This window comes from Talpa occidentalis, unplaced genomic scaffold (genome assembly GCF_014898055.3).
Source record: "Talpa occidentalis isolate TD23 unplaced genomic scaffold, MPIMG_talOcc4v2.1 talOcc4.5, whole genome shotgun sequence".
NCBI classification, from domain to species: Eukaryota; Metazoa; Chordata; class Mammalia; order Eulipotyphla; family Talpidae; genus Talpa; species Talpa occidentalis.
The window spans coordinates 103,123,222-103,150,021 of NW_023604861.1; the positions used below are offsets into that span (position 1 = coordinate 103,123,222).

Consider the following 26,800-nt stretch of genomic DNA (forward strand, 5'->3'; position numbering starts at 1 on the left):
CTGTATTTACAAATGAGATATGAAAAGCATATAAACATTCAGAAAATATAATTACAAAATAATAAAAGACTGTGAGGTGAGAAGCTGTGGCAGATGCTATTGCTTAAAATGTGTGAAAAATATACTAATAGACATTCTTTAAATCAATGATCCTTAACCTTGTGGGGGCATGAGACTCTAACAATCATATTTACCACTTTCCCAAAAAGTGATATCAACACGTTTCATTCCAAGTGATTTTGCATCTGGTAATAGATTCCCTTTACATTCAGATTATTAAACCAAGCTTCACTCTTGTCTTACATGATCACTTTATTGGACTTTTTCTGAAAGATTTCCAAATTAGTCAGCAGTGTATAGATGAACCAAAATTAAATTTTACTCTGCTCAAATGTAAATTTCAATAAGAAGGTTGCTATTGTTTAGTTGGAAACTGTCTTATTTGGAAATTAAGGGTTTAATAATACAGTGATCTTTACCATCAGAATAATTTAGAGGGTTTGCTCTGGCAGTAACAAGTGTTGAAACACCTCAGATGTAAGGTTCTGGAGTAGCCAACAGAATCAAATCTCCCCTAACTTACATGGACAGATTAGTTTGTGCAAAGAACATCGAAAATCTTCAAGTCTATTCACACATTCATTCATTTATTTCATACATCCTCATCTCTTTTTCTGTACTTCATTAGATTCCAAAGCCTGAATGCAGATCTGGATGCAAAGTGAGAAATTTTCCAAGTCCTGATAATAGATTCACAGTGGACACCCCTATGCGGAGAGTCATTGGCCTCCTCCTAAGAAATGGTGCTTGGCCTTTTACTATGCCCTGGTGAAAAATAGCCATACAATTCTGGAGCATCAAGCCTAACATGATATCTATTAAGAATTGAGTATTGGGCTTCCCTGGTAGCCTAAAGGTTAAGTCTCAGCACTACCACAGCACTGAGTTCAAGCCCCTCTCTTATCTCTCTTGCTGCTCCCCTCAGCAGCATATTTCAGTAGATCTGCCTGTTCTGCTCCCCATTCTGTCCCTGGTGAATCCTCTCACCCCCTCCACCTCTGGCCTACACTCCACTTCTTCTATGCATAAATAGAATTCCGTGTTAACTCGATACATGTTGACAGAAGTACTGGCATGTTCTGGAACACTAAACTTTTGGTTTCCACTCTTTCTTATTTACCATCATCCTCCAGTACACACCTATATATTCATCAGGGTTCCCTACAACTCCCTATAATTATCTGAGTGAGGAGGAAAAATACCTTTCTTAAAGAGACATAACAAAAGCTAGCAACTAAATAAAGTAATCTTACCAACAAAGCTGCTGGTTGTATTAGAAAACAAAATCCAATGTTCTGCTGTCTCCAAGAGACCCACCTAAGTTAAAAAAAAAAAAAAGGCTCAAAGTAAAAGGTTAACAACTCTTGGGCAAGCAAATAGTACACTACAAAAGGAGGGACATACAAATTATATCACATAAAATAGACTTCCAGCTTAAAAAGGTAAATGATAGGAATGGATATTTTATATATATATATATATATATTTTTTTTTTTTTTTTGTGGCACCCTCGCTGGCGGCCGGGAAACAAACTGGTGCTGCAGAGGCTGCGGGCAGCCTCGCAGCCCAGCGCTCAACCGCTACACCACCAGGGGAGGCCCTGGATAGTATATTTAAAAAGGGGAAATATATCTTTAATTCACATATATATATATATATATATATATATATATATATATGCATGCACGAACTGAAGGAGTGTTAAAATGTGTAAAGCAGCTGTTAACAAACCACAAACCAGAAATTAATAATAACACAATAATAGTAGAGGACTTCAACATACCACTTACATTAATGGACAGATCAACCACACATGGTTAATGAGAAAATAATAGCCTAAAATGAGGAGTTAGACCATATGGGATTAAGAGATATTTATAGAGCCCAAAAGTTCTTTAAACATGTTTCTCAAGTGTACATGGAACATTCTTGAAGATAGGCCATTTTTGATTACAAAATAAGTGTCAATAAATTCCTGAAGATAAAAATCATATCATATAAACTTACTGATCACAAATAAATAATCTCTCCTTACAGTTTAAGGAACTAGAAAAAGAAGAAGAAATAAAACCAAAAGCCAGTAGAAGTAATGGAATTGTAAAAATTAGAGCAGAAATAAACTAAAGAAAATCAAAAGATAATACAAAAATAAATAAAACCAAAAGCTGATTTTTTGAAAAGACAACCAAAATAGGCAAACCACTAGGTAGGCTAAAAAAGAAAAATAGTGGCAAAATTCTAATAGAATCAGAAATGAAAAAGAAAAAGTTATATCAGACATCTCAGAAATACAGAGAATCATAGCAGACTACAATGCCCATAAATTGAATAACCTAGAAGAAAGGAACACAGTCTTAGAAGAATAAACCTTTCAAAGTTGAATCAGGAAGAAATAGAAAATCTGGGCAGGCCTATTGTAGCTAAGGAAATTGAAACAGTATCAAAGTCTCCCATAAAACAAAAGCCTAGGATCAGGTTGTTTGAATAGTAAGTTCTACCAAATTTTCAAAGACAAATTAATATCTACCCTTTTCAAAAGTTTCCCCCCAAATTGAGGAATCAATAATGTTTCCAAAAACATTTTATGAGGCTAATACTACTCTGAAACCAAAGTAGACAAGGACATTTAAACAAACAAATAAAAAAACTACAGGCCAACATCCCTGATGACCACATATGCAAAAATCTTCAACAAAATCTTAGCAAAATGAATACAACAATATATTTAAAGGATCATACAACATGATCAAATGGGATTTATTCTAGGGAACATACCCAACATACCCAAATTAATCAACATAATTTCACCAAACCAACAAAAAGAAATATAAAAATAATATGAGCCTGTCAATAGGGTTCTACAAGAAAAGAAAAAAAATTGAAACACAAATTCCTGAGCAAAATAACAATAGCAAAACAAAACCAGAAACATGAGCAAGAATATTTTAAGTCAACAACAAAACACTAAGGAGATGGGTGATGTATAGTCAAATGTTTGAGAGCAGACACCAGCTCAAAAAGGACTTAAGACTTAAGAATTTAAGTAAAAGCCCAATGGTAACCACTCACCAAAAATCTAGAAGAGAAAGCCATAGAAAAAGAAAACCCTAAGAACAGAAACACTAAGAACACCCATCCAGTATGAGGAGAGAGAACCAAATGGTAAAAGACACAATAGAAAAATAAAAATAAAATAAGGGCCTTCTTGGTGGCATAGGCAGTTGAGCATAGTGCTATGAAGCTGTCCACAGCCTCTGGAGCATGGATTCAATCGCGACTGGACGGGGAGATACCCACATGGTGTGGTAGACCTCTCCTTTCTCGCCTGCTGTTCCCCTCAGCAGTGTATTTCAGTCAGTCTGCCTGTTCTGCTCCCCACTCTGTCTCTGGTGAATCCTCTTGCCCCCTGCATCTCTGGCCTGTACCCAGCTCTTGTATACATGAATAAACAAATCTTTTTAAAAAAGAAAAAGAAAAAATACAAAACAGAATGTCTGAAAATAAAGAGTTCATATCAATAATCACCCTAAATGGGAATGGTCTGAATTCACCAATAAAAAGACATAGACTGGACCTCCCCGGTGGCTTAGCGGTTGAGTGCTGGGTTGCGAATCTGCCCGCAGCCTCTGCAGCGCTGGTTCGATCCCCAGCTGCTCCCCGGGCACCGGAGGAGGGTCCCACATGGTGCTCAGACCTCTCCTGCCGCCTGCTGCTCCCCTCAGCAGTGTACTTCGGTCCTTCTGCCTGCTCTGCTCCCCACTCTGGCTCTGGAGAATTCTCTCACCCTCCCGTGCTTGTGACTGTACCCAGTGCTTGTATAAATACATAAATTTAAAAAAAAAGACATAGACTAACAAGGTAGTTGGAAAAGTTTTAGCCATAGATACTTTGTTTATAAAAGAACCGTTTTAAAACCAAAAGACAAAATCAAACTAAGAACTATGGGCTGGAGAAAGATCATACATGCTAATAAGTCAAAGGGAAAAAAGAAGACCTACTATTCTCATATGAGATAAACTGGATTTCAACTAAAAAAGTAAACAGGGAAAAAGATGAACACTGTGCAATGATTCATGAGGTAGACATAACTTATTAATATTTATGTACCCAGTACAGGAACACCTAATTATATAGAGCAACTATTACCAGATCTAAAGCAACACTTCAACAAAAATACAATCATGTTGGAGACCTCAACATACCACTGACATAAAGGGATATATCATTCATACAGAAAATTAACAAAGAAATAAAGGCCTTAAATGAAGTGTTAGAACAGATGGATTTATTCTACATTTATAGAGCTCTCCATCCCCAAAGAAATGAATACACTTTCTTCTCTAGTGCACATGGAACAATCTCAAGAATAGATCATAACTAGGACATAAAGCATGTCTCAGAAAATATATAAAAATAGAAATTATATCAAACATTTTCACGTACCATGATGCTATAAAGCTAGAAATTAACCACAAAAAGATTCCTAGAGTAAACCAAAACACATGGAAACTAAACAAAATGTTTTTGTACAACTCCTGGGTAAAAGAAGATATCAGAGATCAAAAAGTATCTAGAGACTAATGAAAATGGACAAAGAAACTACCAGACCCTGGAGGATGCTCTAAAAGCAATATTATGTGAGACTTTATAGAAATGTAGACTCATATTAAAAAGAGAAAAATCTCAAATAAACAATCTTTGTATCTAAATGAACTAGAAAAATAACGAAATAATCAAATAACAGTAGAAGGAAACAAATAATAAAAACTTGAGTAGAAATAAATGAAATAGAAAAGGAAGGTCCAAAAGATCAGTGAAACCATGAGCTATTTCTTAGGGGAAAAAAAAAAAAAGCAAAATTGGCAAGTCATTAGCTAGGCTTCCAAAGAAAAGAAGAGAGAAAACACAAGTCAATAGACTCAGATATGAAAGAAGCGAAATTACAACAAATACTGCACAAAGGCGTAAGATCATAAGAACCTATTACAAAAGTCTTCATGTAAACAAATTGCACAGCCCAGGAGAAATGGACATATGTATAGACTAATACATCCTCCCAAGATTGAACATCAGCAAGATTGAGTCCGATCACAAGTGCTGAAACTGAAAATGTAACAAAAAGTCTCCCCAAGAACAAAAGCTCAGGACCAGATGCTTCTCCACTGAGTACTACCAAACCTTCAAAGGAGATCTAATAACACATCCTACTCAAGTTCTTAAAAAAATCAGGGAGGAAGTCTCCCCAACATGCTCTATGAGGCTAATATTACCCTGATCCCCAAATCAAGCAAAGACAATACAAAAAAGAAAATTAGGTTCATCTCTGATGAACATAGATGCCAAAATCTTCAACAAAATCTAGCAAAATCAATACAGCAATATATCAAGCAAAAGACAATGTCATCTACCATAATAAAGTAGGTTTCATCCTCAAGATGCAAGGCTGGTTCAACATAGGCAAATCAATCAATGTCATTCTCCAGATAAACACAAAGGAAGATAAAAACCACATGATCATTTCAATACATGCCAAAAAAGAGTCAGACAAGATTCAACATCCATCTTTTTTTAAAGATTTATTATTATTTATTTATACAAGCACTGGGTACAGTCAGAAGCGCGGGAGGGTGAGAGAATTCACCAGAGCCAGAGCAGGGAGCAGAACAGGCAGAAGGACCGAAGTACACTGCTGAGGGGAGCAGCGGGCCGCAGGAGAGGTCTGCGCGCCATGTGGGACCCTCCTCTGGTGGCCAGGGAGCAGCAGGGGGCTGCAGAGGCTGCGGGCAGCCTCGCAACCCAGTGCTCAACCGCTGTGCCACTGGGGAGGCCCTCAACACCCATTTTTGATTAAAAAAAATGCCCCACTAAAATGGGAATAAATGGAAGTTATGTAAACATTACAAAAGCCAGGTATGACAAACCCAAAGTCAACATCATACTCAATTTTGTAAAGCTAAAACATCCCCACTTAGATCAGGAACAAGACAAAAATGTCCGCTATTATCACTGCTATTCAACATACTATTGGAAGTTCTAGTCAAAGTAATTAGACAAGCAAAAAACATAAAGTAAATTCAAATTGGAAAAGAGGAAGTGAAATGGTTACTATGTGCAGATGACATGTTAATATACTTATAGTATGCAAAAACATTCTACCTAAAAATACTAAAAGTAATAAATTAATACAGTGAAGGTTGAACTCCTGCCATTTGTGATAACATGGATGAAACTGGAGAAGATAGTGCTACATGAAATATATTAGAAGGAGAAAGACAACTATCAGATGGTCTCATTAGTATGTGGAATGTAGAGAAACATAACAAATGGTCAATCAAAATCAAGCCAATAACAAACTCTTAACATGTGACTGCAAAAGTAGGACAAGCAGAAGGAAAGAGAAGTGGGTGGGGGTGGGAAAGGAAAGGGACACAATGGACCGTGGTGGAGGACTGTGAAGACACTAATGGTGTCTTATGAGCTTGGCGTGAAAGCGTACATTTGTAGAGGTTTGAACCTATAACTCCCAGAACAGATACAAACATGTAAACCTAATTTTTCAATACACACAATTTGGAAAAAATCTAATATGTTTGCTAACAATTCTTTATTAATAATATTTTAATTCTATATCCTAACAATTACAATAATACTATACACAATTATATATTTTCCTATTGCTGTAATTTCCTTAACTCAGCATTGTGATTGTCATTTTTGTCTCTTATTGTCTTTTGCTTGATTCTTTTCCTGCCATTCACCCAAACTTTGATGTTCCAAGCTTTCCCTTTCCAAGTACCAAAGTGAAAGTATATTTTAAGGCTGTGTGCTTCATGTTTGCTAATGCACATTGGACAAGCTGTTTGTTAACCCCTGGTGAAAGGGGTGGGGAAATAGACTCCACCACATTATGAGAAGAGAGGCAAGATCAAATTGCAAAAGGGGTACACATATAAGGAAGTGGGGATTTGGAGTTACTTGATGAGCTATTTTCATTTTGTAGGCAGAGTACTTTTAACAGCATTTGATCCATTGCAGTTACTTAATAAATGTCTGCTGTCTAACTGGCTGCTTGGCTGACTGACTGGCTGAATGAATGAATGAAAGGATGAATACTGTGAAAGTAGGGATTCATGTTCCAAATTGAAGAATAACTTTATACACAATTACTTTTGTTGTCCTTTTAAGACTTACTGCCTTGAAATGGTAACCTGCTTAACTGTTACTTTAAGTTATGGCTGTTCATTATTAAGATTAAGAAATGCAATAAAATACATCCACATTTTACCATGGCAGAGTATTAAAAATAGAAAACATAACAGACTTTAGCAGGTTAGAGGTTTTACACATCCAAATGATGAAGAGGAAATAACTTCGGCATTTTGTTAGTAAGGGTAAAAATGGAAATGCGCTAGTAACCAGAATATATTTTTTCCCTTAGAAGAGGAACAGATAGGATGGCATATGCTTTTTTAAATATGCTCAGTGGCTGCTTGGTGCTGAGTAGAATGAACACAATAGTAACAACTAGATGAATCAGCTTTAAAAATGCCCCTAAACTATAATATGCTGTCAAGTGGTCTACAGTGAAATATACTGAAAACTTTATTTAAGATATTGGAATTATTTAAGACTTTAAAACTAACTAGGCTAATTTACTCTAAAGTTTTTATGCTTGAAACATCATGGTAATTCTCCCCCTCCCCACCTGTCCTTGATGTTGTCTGGAAGTTAAAGATGTAGATCCTATCATTTCTGACAGATGCAACAGTTGGTTTAACAAATGATTCTGAAAACCACTCCTCAGAAGAAGTTATTTAAAGAGATGAACTCAGATTTCTTTGTGGAACTAGTTTTGCCAGAGTTGTTCAGTTGTAATCTTCACAAGTAAAGCATAAATGTCTTTAGACATATTTATGAAAGTTGCCATGAGCATCATATTTCTTGGTTCTATGATTAGGTTTACAGATTTGAGTACAATTAGCTAGTTTCCTATATCCTACTGTTATAATTGCTTCATTCTTTTCTGTCATTCATCAACTCATCTGCCTGTAGGTAAAACATGGGACCAGTTACTAATCAAGGCCAATGGCAATCATGGTAGCATTGGGACATTGTGTTTCATCTGTCAAGGGGCATCTATCACTCCTCTCCTTGTCAAAAAGAAAATTAAATTAGAAGAATATAAATCTATTTTTGCCCCCATTAAAGGCCTGCATTCTCCCTAGGCTTTGCCTGATATGATTTTTATGTGTGAGAGACTCGGTGTTCTTATCACATCATTTGAAGAGCGCATGCTTGTCTCCCTGGGTCATTATTCTTCAAATTCACTTGTTTTTCAAAGACTATAGGCTAGATAATCTAGATCTCCTTTGGGGTGTTAATTAAGAAGAGTACCCAAAATTAATCAACAGACTCACTAGGGCGAAGGAGAGCTGTCTGAAGACCTTGGAATATAACATGTTTCTGGTAGAGAGAAATGAGCCTTCGGCTATTGACAAAAAGCAAACAAGTGTACAAATGGCAATGTGACATAAAAATTCATATATATATACAAATATACACTCATTTTTCTTGTCAGCTTGTCAACTTTAATTATAAAGGTTGATTTGCCATTCAGCAGATCACAACATTTTAGTTGACCATTTGAAAAGCATCATGGGGTCATGGTCTTAGAACAATGCTTAGGAAGGCAATGGATGAGCCATGTGTTTAAAGGCCACCATAAGCACAAAAATGCTTACATTGCAGTTGAATTATAACAGTACTGTCCTACCATCATAAAAGAATATTTTTTACAGTAGAATATTGATAATGGATAAAAACCTTGCTTTAGAAGATGAAATTTTTTCACCATTCCATTTTTGAGTTTCATATTTTAATATATTTGAAACTGGTATGAAGGGTTTTCTTAGAACTTCAGACTAAACATAATCTTTTAAACAAATCCTGAGATTTGGACATATTAAAAATGGACTAATTTCAATATCGATCTTTCATTCATAATTTTAGAATAAAAATATCACTTTTTAATGGTCCATATTAATAAATAAAATTTTAGCATCTGTCAATCTGTTTTTAACTTCCACCTGATGAGTAATCTTCATTGCTAAATCATAAGTGATAGATTTCATTGTGTAATTTCTATTTTCTTTTAGTAACAACTAGACTGTCATAAGGAAAATGGATAGGTTTTTAAGTAATTTAGTAGATAAGATTTTGAATCTTCTTCACCCAATTAATGCTATTGCTGATTAGGTCATCCTTGCCATTTCTACAGTTTTCAAATTCATTTCTCTGAGACCACTTTTCAGATAATGGAAGAGAGCCAAAATTATACCTATTTGCAAAGACAAAAGAAACATCCACTACCTTGAATATCGTTTGAACCGTCTCTGAGTTGAGTAGTTAGTTCTTGAAATAATAAACTGGGACTATGAAAAATAAAGTTCTATGTGTGCAACATATAAGAATTCAGATATCCTATCAAGGTGATAAGAGACTGTAAGCTGGAGACTTAGATGCCAAATATGTAATAATAGGGAGAAAATTATGTATCCCCAAAACCCTCATGGGTTTGCTAGACTTGGAAAGAATACATCTCTTTGGGTGGGGAAGAAATACGATATGTCATAGAACCCATGATTTGGTCCAATAAATGATTTCAGTCTGAAGGCTGAACTTTCTTCTGTTAACTGCCACATTGAAATGAGGCAAAGAGGAGGCTTTCCCCATGCAATTTTAAGTATTCACTAATAAATATTGAAGAATGATTCAAACCTACCATAAGGGTTTCCATCATGGTAGCATGACTCATTGGATTGGCATACCAAGACATTATAATTTTTCAAATCTTGGACCAATATTCAAATAAGTTTTGGAAATTTGAGAATTTCTTTAGGAATTAATTGCACATTCTTTAAAATAATACCATTGATAACAACTGTGTTTTTAATGTGAATTAAAATTTTAAACAGTCAATTTTAAAATGTCATTTGATCTTGGCAAATTTATTTAATGACCAAGCTAACTTATTCTCTTCTGAATCGAAAATATGATACAGTCTTAGAATAAAATTCACAAATGAAGTATAAATTCACTTCCAAAAATATAGGGCCTCAATATACTAAGCAAAGGCATCATTAGAACAAGCACATGATCTACCAAGAAGTTTTCAGTTAATACTATTTATTTTGATTTCAGGTTTTGTTTTCTTTCAAAGGCATTTTATATTTTACACCATCACTGCATTTATAGTTATAGTGAATACATTTCCAATAAAATTTATTTTATATTCCATAAAATTGTCACTCCAGATTTTGCCTGAAAATTCTTGATCAACAATATATTTAGAATTTTAAAAAAGATTTTGAAGAAACAATTTTAGAAAAACATTTTAACCCAGAATTAGTAAGCATAAAGAATACTCTCCTTGGAGAAACATAACCATCTGCAAGTATAGATGGGATTTTAATAGGTTAAATATATTCATTAATAAAAGATGCTTATTAATGCCTCAATTTGTGGCATTTTCAAAGTATTAGCATAAAACTTAGTGAAAACACAATACTAATTTTGATTCCTGAATAGTTTTGGAGGATACTAACATTTTTTTTTCTCACAGATATGTTAATAAAAGCTTAGCAAACTTCTTTTCCCTTCACTCAGAAAAGAGACTGGACACTAAAGAAAATGCTGTTCCTTCCTCCCCAGAGCTGGGAAATGTGATTTCTTAAGAATAGCCTGAAGCACTAAGATTCCTTTGGCAGTACATGAAAACACAGGGCTGTGAATTGGGATATCATGTCTTGGTGCAAAAAAATCACATATGTTGGAAGAGTAAGTGCACACAGAAAGAAATGTAGGTAAAAATATATGTAACACAGGCAACCAAGGCTTAATGATCCTCATCCCAAAGCCTGGAGGAATATTAAAATTTATTTCTTTGTTAACATTTTAATTAATTAATGCTTATTTATTATTATTAAAGTTCCTTTGTTTTATATCCTTGCTACTGTTGTGACAGCATAACATTTCTCCCCTCAGGTGTAGTCACCAAACTCACTACCATACTCAACACCAAAGAACCCTTAGTCTTTTCCCATAATCCACTGCATTCCTGCCTCTGCCACCTCCTTCCCTCGCTCCCATCTCATCCATCCTCCCCACAAAGCCTCAGATTTAAGGAATATTAACATTTATTTCTTGCTGCCATCCAAGTGTTGACTTAAGCTTGGGTACTTTAACCTCGTGTCAACCTAGAAACTTCTAGTAGGTATTTTTTAAAATATGTTTGAAATTTGAAATTTAAAAAAAAATCAGATATTTATCTAGTTAATAGATATGGCTTAGATCATCAACACTTTTGTCAAAATATTTCCAGTTTTATCTGGGTGATCTAATGACTTAGAAGAAATATTCAGTTCCATAATTTTCCACCAATTTGTATTTATTTCTAAATCATTGACAGTGAAGTTTTTCAATGCTGTACAATACAATGCTAAAGCACCAAAGAAATGATGAACTAGTTCGGCACACAAGTAGTTGATAATTAACACATAAAATTAGTATTAATAAATATAAGCATATATATCTTTGTTATCATCTTATTTTTCTCAAACAAATGACTCGTCTTTTCTCATCTTAGTAGGTTAAAATTCTGAAAGCTATTTTTAAAGCTGCATTATTCTTTATGTACAAAGGCTGTGTTAACTTTTACAAATTAGGAAGGAGAGCTAGTAACAAGTATGTCATCCATATTTACTTTCAAACTAAAATTTCAACATTTAACCAGTGAAAATAGCATAATGATAATACAGAATTGTTAGGACTTCAGATTTCATATATTTTTAAAGTTGGTAAATTAGAAGTCATGAATACTTAAACCTCTCCTTTGAGCTACATATTCTCGTCACAAAATGTCTATGGAATTTTGTCACAATATAATAGTTATATGTAATAACACATAATAGTTACATGTAATAACAAAATAGTTATATGTATCTTATAGTTATATGTACATAATAGTTATATGTAATAACAAAATAAAAGTTTTAGAGAATGTTCCCAAATATAAACTCTTAAAGTGAAGGTATGGGGAAAACTTCACAAAAGTAAGAAAATAAAAGGAAAATCATCAAAGATTCTTTAAAGAACTTCAAAGATTTCTGCTATGCAAGATTTCTGAATATGTAAGAAACTATTTCCAGCATAAACCTAATTGTCAATCCTATACTAATCTGTGTTTAAATTCTCCAAATAAAAAGTCAATGTGTAAATTGCATGGTCTGACTCAGGAACAGAATTTTTTTTTCCCCCCTAAAGATTTATTTATTTATTTATTTATTTATAAAAGCACTGGTTACAGTCAGAAGTGCGGGAGGGTGAGAGAATTCACCAGAGCCAGAGTGGGGAGCAGAGCAGGCAGAAGGATCGAAGTACACTGCTGAGGGGAGCAGCGGGCGGCAGGAGAGGTCTGCGCACCATGTGGGACCCTCCTCCAGTGGCCGGGGAGCAGCCGGGGATTGAACCAGCGCCACAGAGGCTGCGGGCAGCTTCGCAACCCAGTGCTCAACCGCTGTGCCACCGGGGAGGTCCAGGAACAGAATTTTGAAATCCTAATTCAGGTGATTAGCCATGTTACCTGGTTACCACATATGAAAGAAACATCAAGGTAGTCAATGTGAACAGTAAGTTTTGAAAGAGTTAATGTCTCAACAATGGTAAATTCCTCTTAAAGCAGAATTGTATTACCTTTAGAAAAGGACTCAGCAGTTCTTTACTGGCCTATATTATTAATTTGATTAGTAAGAAAGAACAACATACAATGGATTGAGAAATGTATGTGCATAATTATAATTACCAGAATGTTTAGAAGAGATATTAGGTAGGCATTAAGTCAGTGCAATTTGAGTCAGGCCATGGACAGTTTCCCCACAAATGCACTAACATGAATCACTTATGTTTTCACACCAGTTTGCATTAATCAAATGATTTAAATTATTTTTACTTGCCTAAAGTTCCATGTGATTTCTCTTCCAAATATGCATTTATTTTATATTTAAAATAAGTTATTTATATAGCCCATGATTTAGGTGTGTAAATTCTTGGTCCTCTTTTCTCCCCCTGTTAAATCATATGAATATTTGTCAGCTGCATTTTAAAACATTCAACAATGTTCATTGCTTACATGCATGTGTGCCTCTTTTCTGTCTATTTAGATTTTCAATGGGAGTGAAGCCATTGTAATCCTAATGCTTATTTAAAATAGAAATGCCCTGGGACCTTGCCAGATCCCACATGAGAACACGGTAGCAAAGTGAAACTTAGAAATAACCTACTTAGGAAAACAGGTAACTTAAATGTTACCTCTTAATTATTCTCCCTTGATTTGCCTTCCTTGGAGATAAGCTAACATCAAATTTCACCTCTCAGTGAGCCACTGTTTACATTGTCATATCTAACTAGAAATAGATAAATGTTGAAAACCATTTCTCCCTCTTATTTAGACCTGGACTGATTATTCAACTGAAAAATACCTTGTTCCTCCAAAATACATTTGTAAGAAAAAGTGTATTATTTTAGAAGGAGTGAGAATACAAAAATGTAATTTTAGCATATTTTTGGATAAAAATTGGATTAGAAGGTTTAATCAAGATTCTAACATAAACTGTTCATATGTGACAAAATTGAAAAGACAGCACTGAAGTTTTAAACACTGGATTTGACTAATTTTTCATCTGGCTAGCAATTTCTCCTGGTGAGAACTAGCATTTTACTTTAGTTTTGCAGAGTAGTTCTAAAAAAGAGGACCTTGAACAAAACATTGTAACAAGACTAACAATTATGCTTTGTTTCTACAAAGACAGGTGAGAAAATAAAAGCAAATTTAAAATGAAGACTGTTTTATATAAAAAATATTCTCAATTTCTTCCTCAGGGATTGTTCTAGATATTAGCTATTAAAGCACTTCCACCTTTCACCAAGAAAAATATTTATTTTAAATGCAGATCTTCACAAATATCGTTGAATTAACCTTCTAAATATGTTACAAGAAATCAAGAAACAATATTCCTAAATGTCATAATTTATTTTAGTGGTAATATTTCACCTATAATATGTGAGGATAACACATTTGTATTCACATGAAGGTGTTAATGAAGGCAAACCTTTGCCAATTATTGATACATTCTTCCTTAATCCTGTTATAGGATACATTCTAATGAAGTCATAGTTTATTACAATTGATATGCTTTTGAATTTTTTTAAGTGTGAGAGCAGATTGAAATCATTTATTTAGTTTCAGCTACTTCTCAAATCATAACAGGTAAGAAGCTCCATTTTGTTGCCACACTGTACACTACTAGAAAGCCCAGGACCTCCTCAGTCAGATTCAGGACCTGGCTCTTCATTGCAGGGAGCTCTGCTTTGAACCTGCAACATCAGTCAGGATTCCCCTGGCCAACACTCTACAAGTCATTACTGAATATGCACTGCATTCGACCTTAATTTTCAGTATTAGGGTGTGGTTGCTTGTGGAAAAGGACAAAAGAAAAATCCTTTTCTCTTTCTCAGACAATTTGTGTCTGGAACCAAGAGATGACACAACTTACTCAATATGTACAATGAGCAGAAATGTTACCACATTATGTCCCATCCTCCGTAATTGTAGTCTCCTGCCTCAGAGAACCTAGCTAAGATTGGGTACAAAATTTCCTCCATCTTTTAGCTCTGTAGCCCTAGAGGGAAAAGTTTTCACAAAGCAACTGTAAGAACATTTGCAAGTAGTTAGTTCCACAATAACTGCAATAAATCCTCTTTTCAAAAGTAGATGTATAGTTGCATTTCTAGAAAGCATAATATATTTATCTCATTTCAAGTAAAATCATAGACTCTGTAGATGTCATGAAGAATACAGGACAGATGTATCCTTTGGGAACATTTGTATTCAAGTCTCCAGAAGTTTGAGCATTTCCTGAGCAGTTTTCAAAATATAGTCAAAGCACTACCACAACCCTGAGCCCCCTCCCCCCACCCCCAGATTTCAGCATTTCTCTAATCTGTTTTTCACATAGTTTTACTGTAAGTGGTTTTGTTACTTTAAGTTGTCTTACAGGCATAGCCTGTGGCAGTTTTGAGAAAAGGACAATGTTGATAGCAATTGCGTTTGCATATTAAGTGATTAGAGTTCCCACTTAGGCAAAAGGATGTTGCTGTCCCTATTTGTCAGTGTTAGTCCGACAGACATCGGGTCTCATTTCTTCAGGGTTTTTTTCTCCTCTTCCCATCCTCCCCAAACTTTATCCTCCAAAACTGCCATTTGCTTTTGAACTATTAGAGAAGGGCTCAGTAAGTTTGCAGGAATTGCTGGTGAAATAATTCCTTTCCCTGACCTCTTCCTTACTCCCTGTTTTATGCATGTTTGGTGGGGAAATCAGTCATGGAAAAGGTCCAGTTAAAGAGGGTGGGCTGGAGGCTGAGCACAGGTTGCTTACTGTACTGTCACCTGGAAGAAGCTGGCCACGAAAAGTGACCATCAAATAGAAACTGGAGTGAACCTGGAAATGAAACTTGCTCCTTAAGAAGCCCGTGGTGTATAGTTGCTTGCTGATTTTGATTTTTACTTTATTATAATCAGTCTTTTTCCTGGTCTTTTACATTGGGGAGGAAGGGGGAGGAGGGAGTAGTATCAAAACAAGGGGTGGGGGCAATTGTATGGGGCCTATAACCAAGATGAAAGTGCATACATTGTGCAAAAATGAAAAATGATGTAAAAAATATATAAAATTAAAAAAATAATAATAAAACGTCATGCAAAATGGGATAATAATAATAATAATAATAATAATAATAAAAAGAAGCCCATGGTAGAGAGGGAATGACACTTGACAACTGCTCTGTATCCTGGGTTGTTTTTGCAGGCAAGGTGGGTGAGGATAAAGCTGCTCTTCCTCCAGGCTGACTGCATATTTTAAGTATGTCCCAGCGATGAGAGTAAGTGAAGAGGGCAAACTAATGGCAAGGAGAGATCTCTTCATTACCCTTTCACCTGCACCCAGATTGTTCCTTTGTCATTTCATCTGGGAAGCACCCCCACCTCCCACCCTCACCTCCCCAATCCCCAACCTCAGCAGCACAGCAACCATCTCTTCTGCCAGCTGCTGACATGAGCTACATGTCACCTCACTGACTCTCCACAACAGGTGCAGGGGGTAGGCACTCTGATGTTACCTGCTTATCAGGTGAGGAAATTGAGGTCACTTGTTAGAGGTCAGAACAACAGAAGTGGAGCTGGCGGGAATTCAAATCTATGCAACAAAGCCCCAATCTGGGTTTCCGCAGCTCTCCTAATTGACTGGAAGAATTCTGGCCCTTATATTGATCTGACCATTTTAAAAGAGATTCCACACATACCGCCCCTGAGGCGGGTCTGAACAGTGTTCTGTTGTGTAGTTGAGAAGACTAAGGCTCACATGCATGTCTTGTTCATGATGGAAACTCAACTGATGGGAGTCTCCGATCAAATTCAGATGTCTTGTTTACACCTTCTTCCTCTGTGGCTCAGGGCAGAGATGCAAGTTCCCCGGGAAGGCTTCATCTTCTGAAAACGCTTCCTCTTCCTTCAGATGGAGTAACACTAGTACCAAGGCTGCTCCTCCCTACAACACTTATTACCCAGCAATCATTTGTTTCTTGTGGTCACCCCTTCTGATGCTGCCTGTGTCCTGACCCGATTCTCCAGGCACCTAAAATGGTGGTCCTTGACTTTGCTGTTTCAGAGGGGTGCATATTTTCAGGGCCCACTTAGTGTAGATAAGTAATTTATATTGATTTAAAATATAATGCTTTTTGTTCCAAAGAGGTGTTTCTTTTATTCATTCATTCATCAGCAAATATTTATGAACTTTCTACTACGTGTAGACACTTTGCCAGACAGTGGTCTGCAATGGGGAGGAAAATCAATAAGCCCACAGGAACTCTACTGCATATCTTTTTTTCATATGTGTGTGTATATATATATATATATACACACACACACACGAATATATATATACACACACACACACATATATGAAGAAAAGAATTAAAAATCAATCTTTTTAAAGGCTTAAATTCCACCTCTACTTACATATGACCAAGTGTTTGATCCCTCAATATCCTTCTGGACACTACTCCCTTGCCTGCCTCTTATGTAGAATGCCCACTGTGAAGTTCTGGGGAAGTGGGTGGGTGGAACCCAAATCAAGGAAAGTGGTATGACCATTTTTTGGTTCAGCAGTGGAACTCAATGCTTGGGGGTGGGCTTGCTGTGTGGTTAGTTGCAGCATGCTGCACACATTCTTACAATTATTTCTGAAGATATGACACAAGAGTTTTCCTAAAGACTTTATTTAAAGGTGACATGAGATAATCCTTTGAAAAGATTTAGCACAGAATTAGGCACCAGTAAGTACTTGAGAAATACTAGTATCATGCTTTCTTGTGGTTTGAAGATAAACTGCAGTAACACATGTAAATTAAAAGTTCAATACTATAGTAATGTTATTATGAAGCTGTAGACATAAACCTTTAAGATACAGAAATGTTAAAATCTCTCTCTCTAAAAATAAAAACACCAGGATAGTAACCAAAATTCTTGTAGCACTCACTTTGCAAAGCATCTAATACCTGAGGTATTTTCATAAAACAGGTGATTATGTTTAAAGGATGTTTTTTGCATGCTGCTGCCGTCTTATTTACTCAAGGACAGATTAAATAAGTGTTAAAGCTTAGCAGCAAGCAGCTCTATTATTTTTGTAATACTCATTTTTAAATCCTCATAGAAATTCTTTGGGATGAAAGCAAAGAAGGTCTGCTACTCTAAAAACCTAAAAATGATCTATCACCACTAAAAAAGAACAGTTGCTTCTTTATAATTAGAGTCAGATGACAAGGAGAAAGAAAAAGTGCTAATTTTTCTTAATTTCTCTATGTCTGAAAAGTTCTTGACATGAAAATATCATCTAAGCATTTAAATGTAATTTAAAAGTTTCTATCATTTTCTTTTCTCAATGACCTCTCTACTTTTAAAAATGTGAAAACAATTTGATCTTAAGAAGACACTTCTTCAGGTTCACTCAGAGGACTTGATGGGATTTCAGGGATGAGGATAATAAAGCATTCTGTTCTGTTGTGTGAAACCTGTGCACTGAATGGACCAATGGGGGCATAAATTCCACCAGTTATTTTTTCTAAGTGGACTCATGTTTCCATTCATATTTCAGTTATGTTCATGAATGGCATGAAAAGATGGAATTTCACTAGCGAATGAAAATATTAAAAGCAGCAAAAAAGAAATCCCCTAATATTGTGAACTCATTTTATTTTGAATATATCTTTGCTGGTATCTGACTTCAAGGTCTGAAGTCAGGGTTATTCTTGTGAGCTAAAATGAAGAAAACCTACTTAGAGAGACATCCTTTGATATCCTAATGGCAAGAAAAAGAACCAAATTCCAATAAGTTTTTGGAGATATTTTATAATCATAAAAGAATTAATATTCACTTCCTTGAAAATCATTTGTTTTTAGATTTTTGTCTATAGCAGCAACAGAAAATAATATATTAGTAAAATGAGGCCGTTGGTACATTTTAGATATTATTTCAATAACAAATTTGAGGGGTTTTTTGGTTGTTATATTGATTCTGACTCACTGAACTAATTAATTTGGTGTCTCAGAAACACAACCATGGATTATGAGCTAGTATTTAAATAAGTTTTAATGTTCTAATTATTTTGTTCTTGCATATTATAGTAAGCAATATTTTGAAGAAACAAAAACTTTAAATCAAATGTTAGGGATTCTCAGTCTTAATTTCATAGCTATCCAGAATAGTTTATCTTTAGAAACCAATAGTATTATTTTAAAGAAAAATTTTCTTTGTCTTCTTTTCAGTGTTTTATTAGTTTTTTAAATTTTAATTTCTAATATCTAATCAAATTAAATTATAACTCTATGTTATAGTGTGATGCACGCAATGTGTATCAATTTTGATTTCTTCCAGCAGATATCAACGACTTGCTTACGCTGAAGATTTCCCTCTACCTCTAAGAGAATGTGTGTTCAGCTGCTACACCATGTGAAATACTATAATTGGAACCTATTCTACATTCAAATAGATAAATTATTAATACTCTGGGCTGCTGTTAAACAAGCATCACATTTGCGGCATTGAAATTCTGATTTGTCAAGTATTGGGGGATGTAACTATATTAAACAATGCGTCTATGTCTATGTGTGGGGGACAATATTCTTTAGAAGGGGGATCTTAATCAGTCTCATGTTGAGCAAAAGAAAATTGTAAACTATGCATTAAAAGAAGATTTACTGAAAGTTATTTTTGCTAGATCCACTGCATTCTAATTCACTGCTTCCCCTTTGCTTTCAATGATAATATACGTAATCTTCCAGCCACATTCATGAGCAAAGTTTGATGTGGATTTACACTTGTGGAGCTACATTACAATGGGTAGATTTAAGGTATTATAAAATGAGTTTTTGGATTTGTTACAGAGGTATGGAGCCCCTCAGACACAGGCAGATAGGTTTTCCAACATATGGCAACCACCTTATTATAAAACAAAACAGTGTTAAATCAAAGTACCTGATTACGATTCGTGAGTGCCATGCAGCTCCGATAGCCAGGCTTATATTTAATACCTCAGAAACAATATCATTTATTTTTCTGTCTTCTCTTATCCCTACGTTATTGGGTTTGTAGGCTTTGAAACCTTAAGCAAAAGGATAAAACACAAATTATAGAAAACATTGGAGTATGGAGAAATCAAATTACATTCTCCACAATCCTGAAAAAGATGGTTCACATTCCTCTTGTGCAGTCTGGGCGAATCCCCATTACCAGAGAGCTTTCGAGGGGATAATTAGTAGTCTTTGGGGTACAAGGAGAGCATTCATATTGCAGTAGGAATAGTTATTTATACTAAAGGGTTAATTTACAACTCTGCAGCAACCATAATCCAAGTTTAAACAAATAAAACCTATTACAGAGAGGATTCAAATAATCAAAAAATTTTGTCAGGCATTATTTATGTACAATGAATATCTAGGGTTGTTTAGGAGAAGGAATATTTTATTTTGGACTAGTCATGTGGATTCTCCTTGTTTTCCAGGCTCTTCTTAAATTTCAAATTCATTATGAAATTGTGGAATTTTGGAAGCAGTTCAAGACCTGAACGTAGAGAACAATAACCATCAACGGTAGAAAGCAAACTCCCCTGCAACATCAGTTTCTAATAAAGAAGATGTTTGTAGAAACAGTGAATGACAAAACACTGTTTAGTGGGTGAATATATTCAGTTGGGTAACAACTGGTTAATTTATAAGCAATCAAAGGTGAAGTTCCATGGCCTTGTCTTGGGCTCCTGTCCCCAAGCACTGCTCTCTGATTAACAAGGCTTTAATTCCAGTTCTGACAGACAAAAGTGTGGACTCTAATGAACTGTCTGCTGTGTGTAGAAAGCTGGTGATAATGTAGAATGTTAGTTACAATAATGATAATCTTTAGTATTTTTAGCTTGTCAGAACTTGCACAGCTAACAACAACCAGTCTTTTACTAAAACTCTACCTCATCAAACTAACTTAATTAGCAATTCAACTCCTTATTTTTGTTTTGGATTCCCCTCTGGCTACTAATTAAAGCTTAATCGAAACCGCTGAACTGAGGTTGTAAAGAATTCATTAATATTAAAATTAGCCCCAACAATTTTTTTGGGGCTGGTGCAATTTGTATTTGTTACTGTCAAGGGTTTGAAACTCAGTTGAATTGTAAAAAAAAAAAAAGCCATAGTAGAAATTTTCAGTCTTCCATACACATGAGCTGAGCCAATATCACAAATACCAATAGTTTCACAAACATCCTGTCTGACCACACAAACAGTCCACTTGGGCCACTTTTAAATATAGTTAGCCAAAATATAACTTGGATATCTTTCTGCAGTCTTCACATTGCTTTATCCTCCTAAGTGGTTTCATATTTTGGATAAAAGAGAGGCGAAAGGGCTCTGGAAAAAATTTCAAGGATTGATTTTTATGTATTATCTTGACAAGATTAATATGCTTGAAAAACGAACAGATTTAGCTCTTCACTTTGATATTTTCACTTTCTGTAACATCAAAGATTACTCTAGCAGCAGTACTGGTCATTCTGAAAAGTAAAATCAAATGAACGCTAACCCAACTGCTCTGTATAGAATACAGTTTTTTTTTTTTTTTAATGAAATCTGATCTTTTATCAGGAATAGTTGAAAAGGAAATGTCATGTATTCTTTTTCCCTAGTAAAATGATTATGTCGGTGTATTCCTTCAGTTCTTTTCCAGATTCCTTTTGATGGTTTAAGTAGCAAATTTTAAAATATTTTTTTAACTCACATTAAAAAATCATTTATTCAATATTTGGGTATTTGTAAATATCCTCAATTTCAATGAGACCACATTTTGTTTTTTAGTATGTGATATTGTAATTGCAAAGTGGAAATGTTTTTCTTCTTGGTGAACAGGAAATGATTTTCATAAATCAAATCTCTTTTCATTTTAATTTTTGATATTTTAATAATTTTATGAAAACATGTATATTTATTTTACCCTTTAGGAAAATTCCAAGTGTGTAGGAAACAAACTTGTTGGCACTAAAATATACAGCAACTAATACTATTTAGCATATCTTATTAAACCTGAAAATTAAAATACATTTAGAAAATGCAAAACTTTATCAAAATATACATAAAAATTACACTTGCATCTAGGTTTCATTTAGATAACATTTGTGACAAATTAATCATGCACGTATTTAAAAATAAATATACATCCATTTTTAAGCCCCTGGATTAAATAAACAATGGCATATATGGCCCACGATTTTATCTTGGTGACAATTTCCATGAAGTTATTTAAATAAATTTTGACTTCTGACAAGAGGATGTAATTTATAAAACAGAACATGCCTATCAGTGGAAACTAAATTAGCATAATGAGGATATTTTCATTTCTGCAAGCACAGTTTTTGACATTCCAATGTGGAGTCCTTAGAAGAATCCAGTAAGAAAGGGCCAATAAGCTTAAGGAGAAAATTATGAATAAAATACTTGGAAACTTTATCCAATTTGAGTAAACAAAATAAATTTTATTTTCACAAAGAATATTATTCGTCAAACTGACAAAAATGTTTCTTAAATGTAGAAAAGTAAAAAACAGCCTTAACTGCAGTCACCCTTATGACTAAGGGAAGGGTTTCGTGGTTATCATAGTATGGCAAAAAATATTGTTTGACATTAATGTGATGCGATTATTTTTGTCAGTGTTTTGAATTAATTTCCTATTGTATTTCATATAAACACACTGCAATCATAAGTATAACCTTTTAAAATTGTTTTACAAATTCCTGTCCTGAGTGAAATGAGGCTTGTTGTTAACTGAGTGATTTGGGTTATTGGAGAAACAAACACAAAATCGTTAAGGGAAAATAGATGCTTTTTAGCTTCAGCAGTATCATGCTGTATGCACCAAAGAATATGCTACTTTACTATTAAATTTGAACCTGACCTGAGAAATAATGAAAGAAAGCACATTATTTCTTTGCACAATATTTGGGGGGAAAATGGAGCAGTTAAATATGTTAAATCAGTGACTGTATTTGAAGCTTAAGTTATAAATATTGTTTATAACTTTGAATGCAAGAAAGTTGTGATATTTTCCAAAAAGAACCCTTAAAATATTACTGATATTCTCTGGATGTTTTTGAATTGGATGTCCTTAAGTAAGCTAAGAAATCATAGACATCTCTATATAGTCACATGAAATCTTTCAGCACTTGATACCAAACCAGGTAGATAAACGCTGCTTGACAAAGAAAATTTTTAAAAGGGGAAATTTCCTAAAACTTTCTCCTAAAAGAATGTGTATTAATCCAACAGATTAACATATTGTATTTCAGAGTATATGACAATGTCACTTTGTCAGCAATGTAAGTTTGATATGGATGTGGTATTAAGACGTTATGATACTACAGTACAACACTAATGATGGCTAAGGGATTATGGTATTTTCACTTTATTATTTTAAATAGACTTTTATTTGTGGCCTTCTTAATGCATCTATATTCCTGTCATTATTTGTGATCCTAAATGAGGTTTAACCTCTTGCATAATTAAAAACATTATCTTTGGAGTTATATAAAACCTATATGTTACAGATTCTAAGTAAATATTTTTATTTTTTCAATGTAATAGCTTTGTTTTGTCAGTCCCTCATACTGTTTTTGTACTTGTTTCTAGTATGTTGATCAGAACCACTATTACATATTAAATTTTATACATATAATATATAAATATATCATTTCAGTTTTAAATGCAACAATCATCTTAACTAGCATTAACAGTCATAATGTTTTGTGGATATCATAATAATAATAATTAACCCAGGAACATATACCTGACATTGACATAAATATTCATTTTCTTTTCTGCTATTTCTTGTCTCATCTATACAGTTAATCCAAAGTGCTGTTATTCCTCAACTATTGGTAAAAAATGAAAAAGATAGCATATTTAATATATATGAAAAACATCACTCAATATTTGCTACAATATTTGTTATTGGAACTGATGATAAAAGGAGATTATATAATCATGAAAAATCTACTTTGAAATTAATAAAAATGTTATCATCTATGAAATGATTTCTAATTAATAAAATATTAAATGGTTTCTTGAACAGTTAACTGTGATTTTGCAGCAAAGTAATACCACAAAAAGACAAATTTGACTTGTGCATTTAAAATACTCCTTTCTATGTCATTATTTTTCCTATGTAAGGACTGAGGGAAGAGTGAAAAGAATGAGCTAGGGTGATGAAGGGAGGACAGAAAGACTTTTAGGAACTGCAAAGGACCTGAATTCCTCCGTGTCTGCTATGTGTGCTATTTGGTCACATGGTACTAACCTCTTGAGAAAGTTCATTGGATGGAATCCTTACTATTATTCCCAAAGGTAGATAAGTAAGTGCAACTATTAGAATTTCCTTAAAAAAACTCCCCTTAACATGTCCTACAGATTACAGTGTTGGAAAGTCAGCAATCACAAAACATTAGGAAAGGAGGAAGAGTAGAGTGATGGTTTCCAGGGTTTGGAGGAGAGCTGGGGAGCGAGGAATACATGTTTACTGGGTAGAGTTTCAATTTTGCAAAATGAGAATAATCCTGTGAATAAGTGGTGGTGATGGTAGCACTGCAAAGTGAATGTAATTAATACTCTTTAGCTGCGTAATTAAAATCAGATAAGATGGTAAATTTGGCATTGTGTGTATTTTGCCACAATTAAACAAGTTACATATATATAGAAAAGGAGATAATTCATTTTAAATAAATAAAACTTATATGTTGTGATATGAAAGTGAATAATTGACAAAAACAGCCGAGCCAGGGAAGGATGCTCTACATGAGTTTTAGGAACAATAACATGGTCCATGACCTGGGAAAATAGAGATTGCATATCAAGATCAACACAAAATCTGCAATTTTATTGTCAAGAGAACAGGCCCTGCTGCAAACCAGAAAAGGGTGATGTGGCACAGGATTCTTGGAAAGATGTTGTTCCTGCCTAAATGACAGTAGGAAACTCATAGACACAATTTTAAATACCCAGAATTGCTCAGATCTGAAAAACAATTAATAAAAATCCTGGTCATTAGGTATTGTAGGAATGAGTTAATGAAGAAACTGTAAGTTTTTGAAATATGAGCATATGTCAGTGAGAATGAAAATTGTCTTAAAGCCTTCTCTTTTTAAATACAGATGATTATTTCAAGTTGGAATGCAGGCAATATGGTAGCTGAATGATGGGCTTCTGGGGACGGAAGGAAACACAACAGGAAACAGATGAGACAACAATAGGGCAGAGTTAGTTCTTGGTTTAACCAATATCTTGGTGCACTTATGTCATAATTTTAATAATAACAAATTCTACTGAATGGAACCTATGGAGTGTAGGATAAAATGTTGCTGATGTTAACTAGTTTGTAACCTACATATCATTCTCATTTCCATATTGTATGTTCTGTCATTTTAAGTAGGATTAAGGAGTTTCTACAAAGTCTTAAAGATCCTTCTCAAATTCAGTAAAAATAAATATTTAAACAGTGTCAGACTGAAATGAGATACCCAAGATGGGTAAAATGGTCCTCTTTGGATGTGTTTAACAAGAATTAGCTGTTTCTTGTTGTTATATACATTACAGAAGCATGTAAGAAAATCCAATGATTTGTTGTCAAAGATTAGGAGTAAATGAATTATAGCCAGAATGCCTAACAATTAGGAGTTAACTTAACTGTATAATTAAGAAGATCAATTCTACAGTTTTTCAAATGATTTGGGAATGGATTTTTAAATGAACAAAGTAACTTATATGCATTTTGTCCTTGTAATTATAAAACATGCACAGAAGTGTTAAACAAAGCTTAACAACCTCACTTACTCCTTATTCATGGATATATGACTTTGTGCAAAGAATTCAAATTCACTGGTCTATCAACAGAAGGATTACAAATAACACTCCTTGTCACTAGAATACCTAAATGCAGGATTTTATTTTATATTTAAAATTCATTCTTCAAGTGAACACTTAAAGTCTTGTTTAATGACAGTCTACTATGACATTAATATTCATATCATTTATGCATTTAACTATATATTCTTTAATTTCAAAAAGTAAAAATTTAAAGTGATTTTTGATACACATTGCATTTTGATGTTTATCAAAAGTCTGGATTTCCTTTATGGAAATTTGCAGAATATTCAAGAAACTATAATATTAAAAAGATAATCTTTTCTCCTTTGATTTCAAGAAGCTATGCATTTGAAGCCTAGTTTAATAGCAAATATATAAATGTGCACACTAAATTTAAAGTTATCTTGGTGACATATATCTGTTTTTATCTTTAGCTTGATGAAAAATGAGCCATTTTTTCTGTGGATGATATATAATTTTGGCTAAAAATTCTGATAGTTTAAAGGATTTTACTACAAGTTTATTTCCAAATATGTAAGGAAATATACCACAGTCACATAACTGTTCCACTTAAATTAGTTTAATATGTATAAAGCAAATCAACTACACTTTAGTACATGAATAATTTACTAAATAATAATTAAATAATAATTTAAAATATTGATCATAATTATGCCCATTGCAAAATATATTTGATTCTGTGAGAATTCATAAATAAATTTTACTAAATTTATTAATTTTACTAGTTGGTTTATATTAGATTCTTCAATGACAGCCAATCATTCTCAGCATATTATTAATTACAAAATTTAAGTCAGCATCTTGGTCTTTTTACTTTTACTTCATTCACAGATGTTGGTAATTTCTCCAATTATATCAGCTGTAAGACTTTTTTTTTAACTGATTTATTAAATTGTTTTTCAGGGTATTCCTAATGTTCTAACACAATAAATATAGGCACAAGAAAAACAATTTTCATGCAATCCAAAGCAGAGGAAATTATTGCTTAACTATCTTTTCCCCTGAAAAATTCAAGAATGATATACATAGAACTCAAGTAATTGTGGATCAAAAAAATATTTTTAAATCCAATTATTTCAAGAAACCAGTTGAAAGCAGATGAACTTTCTCTCAACCTTGAACACCATTTCAGCTGAACAATAATGACAAGCTCCACTAATTCCT

At 33.9% G+C, this 26,800-nt stretch overlaps 1 long non-coding RNA gene across 2 annotated transcripts in view; it reads left to right on the forward strand.

Moving 5' to 3' along the window:
* The window catches only part of LOC129146914 (uncharacterized), a 61,104-nt gene extending 41,697 nt beyond the window's left edge, over window positions 1-19,407 (forward strand). Inside the window, exon 3 of one of the 2 annotated variants that reach the window (XR_008554282.1) lies at window positions 19,101-19,407. This is a non-coding gene — a long non-coding RNA (uncharacterized LOC129146914). The remainder of the gene's footprint in view (window positions 1-19,100) is intronic. The other variant, XR_008554281.1, reaches the window with a different exon arrangement.
* The last annotated feature ends 7,393 nt before the right edge of the window (window positions 19,408-26,800 follow it).